At 51.0% G+C, this 8,902-nt stretch overlaps 1 pseudogene; it reads left to right on the plus strand.

Moving 5' to 3' along the window:
- The window catches only part of LOC106722671, a 13,548-nt pseudogene that overhangs the window by 4,134 nt on the left and 512 nt on the right, over positions 1-8,902 (plus strand).

Raw genomic sequence — 8,902 nt, forward strand, 5'->3', positions numbered from 1 at the left:
CCCACCTTGGGCTTCCCGAGTTCCTTGTATGGTGCTCCCCCTCTTTGGGGCTCGCTGTACCCACCTTGGGCTTCCCGACCGTCCTATATGGCGCGCCCCCTCTTTGGGGCTCGCCATGCCCACCTTGGGGCTTCCCAATAGTCCTGTATGGCGCTCCCCTTCATTGGGGCTCGCCGTACCCACCTTGGACTTCCCGACAGTCCTGTATGGCGCTCCCCCTCTTTGGGGCTCGCTGTACCCACCTTGGGCTTCCCGACCGTCCTATATGGCGCGCCCCCTCTTTGGGGCTCGCCATGCCCACCTTGGGCTTCCCAACTGTCCTATATGGCGCTCCCCCTCTTTGGGGCTCGCCATGCCCACCTTGGGCTTCTCAATAGTCCCCCCCCCACCCTTTCTCAGGGACTCGTTGGGCCTACGCTGGGCTCTTCTAAAATGCGCTCCCCCTTTCTGTGGCTCGCCACGTCTACGCTAGGGCTTCCTAGCAGTGCCCCCTTCTGGGGCTCGTCATGCCACCTCTGGGGCATCTCAAAGCTGCCCCACTCTGGGGCTGGGGTCTACATACCCCGCATGCGATCCAGGGTCCCTGTTCCCCGCCCACACCCCACTGGCCTGGTTGCGCTCCTCACAGCCAGCTGCACCCGCCCTGGCACTATGAGGATAATGCGCCTTCCTGGCGCTGGACTGCACCACACTGGCGCTAGGGCCCCCCCGCACTCTCTGGGGTCCCTATGCAAACAGTGCGCCTTCCTTGGGCGCTACCCGGGGTCTGTGTCCCCTGTCTGCAACCCACTGGTTGTGCCCGCAACCCGCTGGTTGCGACTGCGCCCTTTTGGCACTAGGGCACCTCACACTCTCTGGGGTCCCTATGAGGTTCAGCCGCTCCTCTCTGAGCTTAACTGACCCCACAACTCTGCCCTGCAACTCTCAGGGCCTAGTGCACCCTCATTGGCTCTGGGGGCCCCACTATACCGTGAGCCCCCCCTATGAGGCCTCCTCCAACCCCTACAGCCTCACCCAAACCTCCGGTTGTAATACCAACACTAACCAAACAAAACACAAGCCTCCTGGCTGTAACTTAACTTAAGGCCGCCTGGCTGCAACAACATAGCTCCTGCGCCACAGAGCCACCATCCTTCAGCCTGCTCAAGCATTACTCGTATCTTAGCCCCATGAGCTCCTGCCTCTCTGGCTGCTGGCAGGGAACTGCCAGCCTGGCCTCAGCCCTGGGCTTTATAAGGGCCAGGCCCTGCCCCCTACAGGCAGCTGGCTCCCCTTATTTGCTCCAGCAACCCACAGCTGTGCTTGTTATCCTGGCAACCCTCAGCTGGGCTCGTTGTGCTCTGCCAGGGCTCTCTCCCTGGCAGTTTTCTCCTCTCTAGGAGCAGGCACTAAGGTGCCCTGTGACACACCCTAAGGTATTACTGTCCCCAGCAGTAGTATTTTAGGATGCAGTTAACCTACTATGCTCTAATACTGGCGCATGTGTAGATGGTGATGCTTTACTACAGAGCTAATTAGTTAACTCTGCAGTAAAGCATAGGTATAGAGCTGTCCTCTAAGTGTCAACGAATGCCCTCAGTCACATCTAGCTATTTTCTTAAACTGATTCACTAAGCAAATATTTGTATCCTAGATCAAACAAACAGTGAGGAATAATACAGGGTAGTGAACTTGTTGAGAGAAGTTGTCTGATCCTACTATAAATTGTTTTCAAAGGTGTAATTCAGTTTTCCTCAAATAAAAAAAGACAGAATGATTAAGTGCCCCAAACCACCTGCACTCCACTGTCAAGATAGCTGGCAATGGATTAGTGTAGCAAAGCATTAGGGAACAAGGAACTATTCAGTGAGTATTTAATTTGTGAGTAACCACTGACTGAGAGAAGAGTGGACATTTTCCAGTTTGTCTAAGGCAACAAGATTTCAGTGCTATATCTATATTAGATGATGAAGGGAACAAGGCTGCTTCATGAGCAATGATTTTGTTTTCTAATTTCTTCCACAATGGTTGGTACATTAACCTCTGAATAGCTGATCATTACCGTCTTTTCACGTTGCGAACTTTTCTGAAATGGATAGAAGCAGCAGCTTACTGATTTTGATAACATACTTTATTATGTAGGTAAGCTTTTTCAAATCCCTTTTTCCCTTACACAGAAGTTCAAGCTATCACAGAAGATGTGGGAAAGCAAGCATTATAACAGTACAGGCTGCACTCAAAAGCAATGAAGAAGGCATAATAAGGCACCCAGAAATTGGTCAATTTTTTGGCATATACACAAGTTTCATATAACATTAGGTCTAAACTGAGCACTTGAAGGGAAACTGCAGATTTCTTTCTACTTGCTGAAGAATAGAAGTATTGAAAGTGAAACATGTTTTACTACCTGTACTCCAGAGCTAGTTTTACAATCTGGAAGGCCAAACAGTTACATGTCAGGTGAAGGAAATTCCTTACTCTCCATTACTCATCCAAATGGCCACATTAAGGTTAGGGACAATGAAATGAATATGTGAAAATAATATCAGATGATTTCCTACAAGGGTATCTTTTCACAGATGCAGAAATCTCTGTGATATAGGGGAAGTACAATGTGCTGATGAAGAAAACTGAAAGGGAAAAATGGATTTTAAGAGAAATGTGATCATTAACTTAGAAATAAAACTAGTTAGCAGTAGATAGGGATGATATCCTGTAGGACTGTGAAAAATAGCTAGTATTTAGTTCAGATTTGGATTTGGCCAATTCAGGAGATAGTGATTTGATTCAGTGATTCGAATCACTGTCCTGAATCAATTTGGCCCCATCGAACAGGCCCCATCCCACACCCACTCTCCCATCCCCATCAATGGCTGCCTTGCCTGGCCCCAGCCTCCTGGCTCTTTAAAAATAAAGCCCCGCACTCGCTGGCTGCTGCCTGGTCGGGGCGGGGGGGACAATGCCTGCTGGCCCCCACTGCCCTGTGCTGCATGGGGGCTCTGCCATGAGCCCCCAGAAGCCCCGATGGTCGCTGCAGCAGTCGGTGAGTGCAGGGCATTTCTAAAGAACTGGGAGTGGGGGCTGGGCGGGGCAGCTATCGACTGGGCTGGGATAGCAGGTGGGGGATGGGGGCCAGCACGGGGTAGTGGGGGGCAGCAGGGATTGCTTCTTCACCTGGCAGCAGCCGGTGAGTGTGAGGCTTTAAAATTTTTTTTTTAAAGAACTGGGAGCGGGGGCCAGGTGGAGCAGCCATTGATGGGGTAGGGAGAGTGGGCTGGGGGAGCAGGCAGGGGATAGGGACTGGTGGGAGTCCTCCCATGGTCCCCTCTGCCCTCCTCCACTCCCTCCCCCCACTTATGGAGGGACTGCCTGAATCTCTGAAGCTCTCTAATCTTTTCCAAATAGATTTGGAGAGTTTTGAATTGATTTGGACCTTTTTATTGGTCTCCTGATTTGATTCAGATTTGGATATTTGGCCGCCAAATCGGGCCGAATCTCCTCTGAATTGAATCAGCACCCAAAGCTTCGCACAGCCCTTTTATCCTGCAGAGGGCCATGTTGCATGGGATGATTAGTATATGTTAAATGCACCTAAAATTTGAACAGCCATGCATTCAAGCAGTAAAACATTTGCTAAGTGAGCTTGCATCATAGCAAACTTATGACTTTTTGGGCAAGGGATATTTAAGATCATATTAAAAAATATGTGATATGTGTTCAGTTACTGTCTGCCTACAGCATGGCAATAATACGAGCAATTTGTGGTCCTCCAGCAGCTCAGCTCTTAGCTCCCCCGCTCCCATTCCAAGGGCTGATCTGTCTACCATCCAGAACTCTACTGCCTGGAGGGAATGGTGGTACTGGCACCCATGGGGTCATAACGGCTCCCAGGTGGCACTTCCACCTGCCCTGGAGTGGCATATGACCTTAGCCTACATGGCACCACCCCAAGCACCCATTGAAAACTTTCACCAAAGCCTTCCATTTTGCTTGAGTGCTTCAGTGCAAACTGTGATCACCTACCTTCATGAACTGAACCAAGCCAGAAACTGTCCTCCTCAGACTCCTGCAGAAAGATTGTGAACTGGAATTGTGGCAAGGTGCTGGATCATACCATGATCTGGGGGTGAGAAGAGAACCATTACCACCACTTCCAAGGCCACTAAGGGCATTTGACAAAACCATGTGGTCTACAAGCACATCACGGAGCAGATAGTAGCTTGGGGCAGCAGCAGAACTAGCAGCATATTCAAACTAAAATCAAGTTCACGAAGTCACGGTACATTTGGGGCAGGAATGGCAACAAGGCTTCAGGTACAGAGAAGACCACAGTCCCCTTCCATGGGGATCTGTCCAGGATCCTCAAGGAGGACCATGCCATTTCTTCCCACCACAGCATGCACTGCACACTCATGGGCCCAATATGGCATGATGCTGATGATGAAAATGATAATGGAATCCCTTCTCTACCACCTGTTACCAAAATGGCCAGGCAGGAGCAAGAGGACGCTCACTCAGTGGAGTTATTCCCAGACCTAGACACAGGATGTACAAGATAGTGACAATTCAAACAAGACCCTCATTGAGCAGGCAGACATGGACACCCCAGCACCAGCTGCTGGTAAGCTTCATCAACTCCAAGGGAAAAAGCACCTCATGGAGTGCTCTGAGCTCTTTTGATGGTGCATGACTCCAGGGTGACTCAAGACTCTGGGGGTGGTGAATGGCTTATGGAAGTGCCTAAGTGAGGAGGGTGGCAATCAGTACAGATTGACCCCTATGCCTGGAATTTACCAGAAAGGAGGGGTCACTGTGTTCTGCACAATGCGGAAAAGCTGAGAATTGTTGGCGCATGCATGCTTTTGTGTATAAGCAAAAGGTTAAGGCTTGATGGGTCAACTAAGGCACTCATTGTCTGGGCCAGTTAGAATTAACCCTAGTTATGAGTTAATTCAAGTGTATAAAGCATTGAGTGGAAACCCAATTCGCCTAATCCACCTTCCCCCATCCTAGGTTGTCCTGCCCTACCTCACAGTCCATCCCCCTCCCAGATGCCCTATCTACAACTTCTTCGGATTTTTGGAGGCCATATCTTTCCGGGTCTCCTGATAACAGTTACTGCTGGTCAAATTCCATGTGCCATTACCTAGAAGTGGTCTTAGTAGAGCTCATGCCTAGATGACCAGAGTCCAACCCCCATGGCAGCTTTTTGGGGCACCAACACAGAAACACACAATTAAAGGATTTGGCACCTCTGAGCATGAGTAGAGGGATGGCTGAGGGACAGGTCCAGCACCAGGGAACACTGTCATCACTCAGGTTGTGGCATGGCAGCCACCTCCATCACCCTAGGAATACTGGCTGCAGCTATTTTGGGTAGTAGTGACAGCTGCCATCCTTCAGGATGCCCCTCACAGCTCATAGTTTTGGCAACAGCAGGCTCAAAACTTTGAGGGAGGTTGTGGGGTGGGATATCATTCTTCAGGGGAGAGCTTATGTGGGGGCAAGTGATCCCTAGTTTAGCATGAGAAATGTCAATGCTACTTTAACTGCTAAGAGAACAGGAAATGCTATGAAGCAGGGGTGGGAAGGTTTCCTAATACCCATGTCTGTTCCATGGAATAGCTACCTTTCCCAAGGAGCCATCATAATGAGCTATTCCCTTCCAGGACTCTATGGCAGGTGCTGGCACAAGAACTGACAGGAGCAACAGGGTATATCTTGTGGAGTTACCACCTGTAAATTCAAAGAGCTATGCTCTGGACTTCTGGGATACACTTACCCAGGAGCTGTTGACCAGAGAAGTCATGTCCTGAGATAGGGATAGACAAATTAACATGGGGGGGGGGTGTGATTCTTGAATGGGAGGTGGTGACTTCTAAATGAGTTATTCCCACATATTTCTGGGAACCTCTGGGGAGGGAAGGATCAGGGTAGTCAGTAGATACCTGAGAGAGTGCTTACCATGGCATTTTGTCATGCTTGTCTGTGGAAGTGATCAGGGAGAGTGAGACTCATCAGCTTTTGCTCGTATCTTACAAGCTTGTAACAATTTCAAGGTCTGCTTTGCTGTCAATGAACTGTTGCCTGCACATCTGTCAGCATAGCTGTGGGAATTCCAGAAGTGAGAGAAAGTATTTGTTAACTATGGAAACACACTCAAGGTTGATTTTACTTTGTACACCCCTCAGAGTTTGCTCCAGCCTGGGACAGCTTGGGGTGGTTCCCTAAGGACATGAAGTAACACTGCCACTAAGACAATGTTCCATAGCTGAAAATGTCAGCAGAACCAGCAAGATCAGATACCAGAAGAGCTTGTGGAGTCCTTTGTATGCTGAGCCAACATCATTGACAGCTGGCTTGCTGCCTATGAGAGCTGGCAGGACTAGTCAGAGGAACTGCTAAGAACTCTTCAGCCTTCCTTTGCAACTCATGAGTGCTAGTTCTTGGAAGTAGTGCAGGGACTGGTGAAGGCACCACAAAAAAAATGTATCTGATGATGAAGCAGGAAGATGGACCCTAGCACGGTTTTGCCCCATCCAGTTAACACCCAGCAGTGTGGAGTTGCACCTACCCATGGAGATACATCTGTTGAGCTCCTCTGAGCCATCTGGCTCAGATGGTGGTACGTGGGGAGAGGGGAAGGGTATTCCCAGGGCCATGCCACAATATTCCCAGGGACCCTCCCAGTCAACAGTAGTGCACAGTAGTTAAGTGACTTGTTTGGACCCCAAACAACTCCACCCCACATTTACTGCAATTATACACTTAGGGCCTTGTTACACAATTTTGGGTAGCTCCTGGAGCTCTTAATCCCTGGATTGTCCCTCATGTTAACAACTGAAACTAGTTTCAACCACCCTTTATGTGGCTCAAAGTGATGGCACTTCAGGGCAGGATTACCTCTGATCCATGTTACCATAGGTACCAACTTTTAAAAACACATTTTCACATGATTAAAATGAAACACCATAAGATGATGTCCTTGTCCTTCCCCCAGTAGCATGGCCAGACTAGAGCTCAGTGGAGCCCATGGCGGGGTAGGGCGGGAGTGTATACAGGCTGCCAACTGTGGGCTTGGGGCTCCCCATCCCACTGTGCTTCTCCCAGGAGCCCTGTGCCAGCTGCATCGCCATGGTGAGGCACCCCCTTCCCACCTAGCAGCAGCGGGGGGCACAACTCTCCTTGTCCTTCCCCCAGTAGCATGGCCAGACTAGAGCTCAGTGGAGCCCATGGCGGGGTAGGGCGGGAGTGTATACAGGCTGCCAACTGTGGGCTTGGGGCTCCCCATCCCACTGTGCTTCTCCCAGGAGCCCTGTGCCAGCTGCATCGCCATGGTGAGGCACCCCCTTCCCACCTAGCAGCAGCGGGGGGCACAACTCCATGCCACCATCCCTTTAGCTGCTAGCTGGGCAGGGGGCACCTTGCCATGTTGGCACAGCAGGTGCAGGGATTTTGGGGGAAGGGCAGCAGGGTGGGGTGCCCCTAGGCCACAGCAGGTAGCCTGCCTCTACCTGCACACCCACCCCATGCAGAAACCTGGGTGCCACATGCTACCCCATGGCTCCCTCCCTGGGAGCACACACAGCAGCATGGAGCACTCCCTGCCCCCATCCCCTGGACCAGCATGGCTCTGTCTCGCTCTCCACCCCAGCCCTGGGCCCCAAGTACTGCTCTGGCTGAGCAGTGCTCCCAAGCCCAGAGCCTGCCCCAATCCCTCTCACTGTGGGGGCCTCGATGTGCTCCCCCCGACTTACCTGAAGGCAGCTGGAGGAGCTTCTTTGTGCCACTGCCTGGGGCTGTATTCCCTGGCAGCTTGCAAGTGTGTGCACACGCATACATACATGTGACACCCCCTGCATCCCACTCCCTGTGAGAGGAACTCTGTCAGTCTGCAAGGGGAAACACTCCATTTTCCACCTTTTTCTGCCGTGAACAGAAAACCTGGATCCCTGCACAGTACTTGGAATATGAGACAAATGCTATCCCAGAGTCATGAAACCTGGGAACGGGACTTGATGTTCTTATTTCAGGACTGTCCTGCCCAATTATGGATGGGTGGTTACCCTACCTTTTTCCCAAGGGCAGGCCATGGCCCTTGGGCCCCTATGTTCTCAGCACCTATGTGTGTTACCCAGCTCATGTTAAAGTAAGGTGTAGTACTCTAGGCTACACCTTAGTGTAAACCATCCCCTCCATTGGCTCAGATCAGGTCCACTGCCACCCTGGATCCCTGCTCACTGCCTCCCTTTACTCCCCTTCACTTACCTGTGGCTGCCCACACTCTGTCCTGGGGAGCAGGCAGGGAAGGGTTAATCTGCCTGCTCAGCCACCACTGTAGCTGCTGCTGTCTTGGTAGGCTCACCCCTGAGAAAACCAGCAGTCCAAGTGGTGGCAGCAGGATCTGTGCAAGCAGATTAACTCTTCTTTGCCTGCTGTCCTGAGGCAGACAGAACAGGCAGCCACAAGTAAGTGGGGGGAGGGAGCAGGGGGGAACCCTGAGGAGTGGGGAGCAACTGGGAAAGCTGGTGCAGATTCTTACATTTCAGTCCTCCTAGTCACTCCTGGCCTGCAGTGTGACTGCTCCAGACTCAAGCTAGTACTAACACCAATCAACAGATGTGGATCACAGTGTAAGGTGTAACAAGGCCCTTAGTTTTCACAATGTCATGAGTTTTAAGCTCATCACAGTTGCTCGTGCTACGGCTTTTGTTTTCATGGCTGAAATACTTTAGAAAAGCACATTAAAGGTACAGTGCATTGAATGAAAGGGATCGCAAATGTGTGCTAGAAGGTTGTCCCAGAACATTGTCTGCCAAGGCTTTTGTGATCAGAACAGCCTGGAAGTGATGCTCAGTTGGGAGTGCTGTTTTGGCCCAGACACTATCCGTATCCCTCTTGAACTGCTGCACCCAGAATGGCA

This window comes from Alligator sinensis, unplaced genomic scaffold, assembly GCF_000455745.1.
Source record: "Alligator sinensis unplaced genomic scaffold, ASM45574v1 scaffold93_2, whole genome shotgun sequence".
In the NCBI taxonomy this organism is placed as follows: Eukaryota; Metazoa; Chordata; order Crocodylia; family Alligatoridae; genus Alligator; species Alligator sinensis.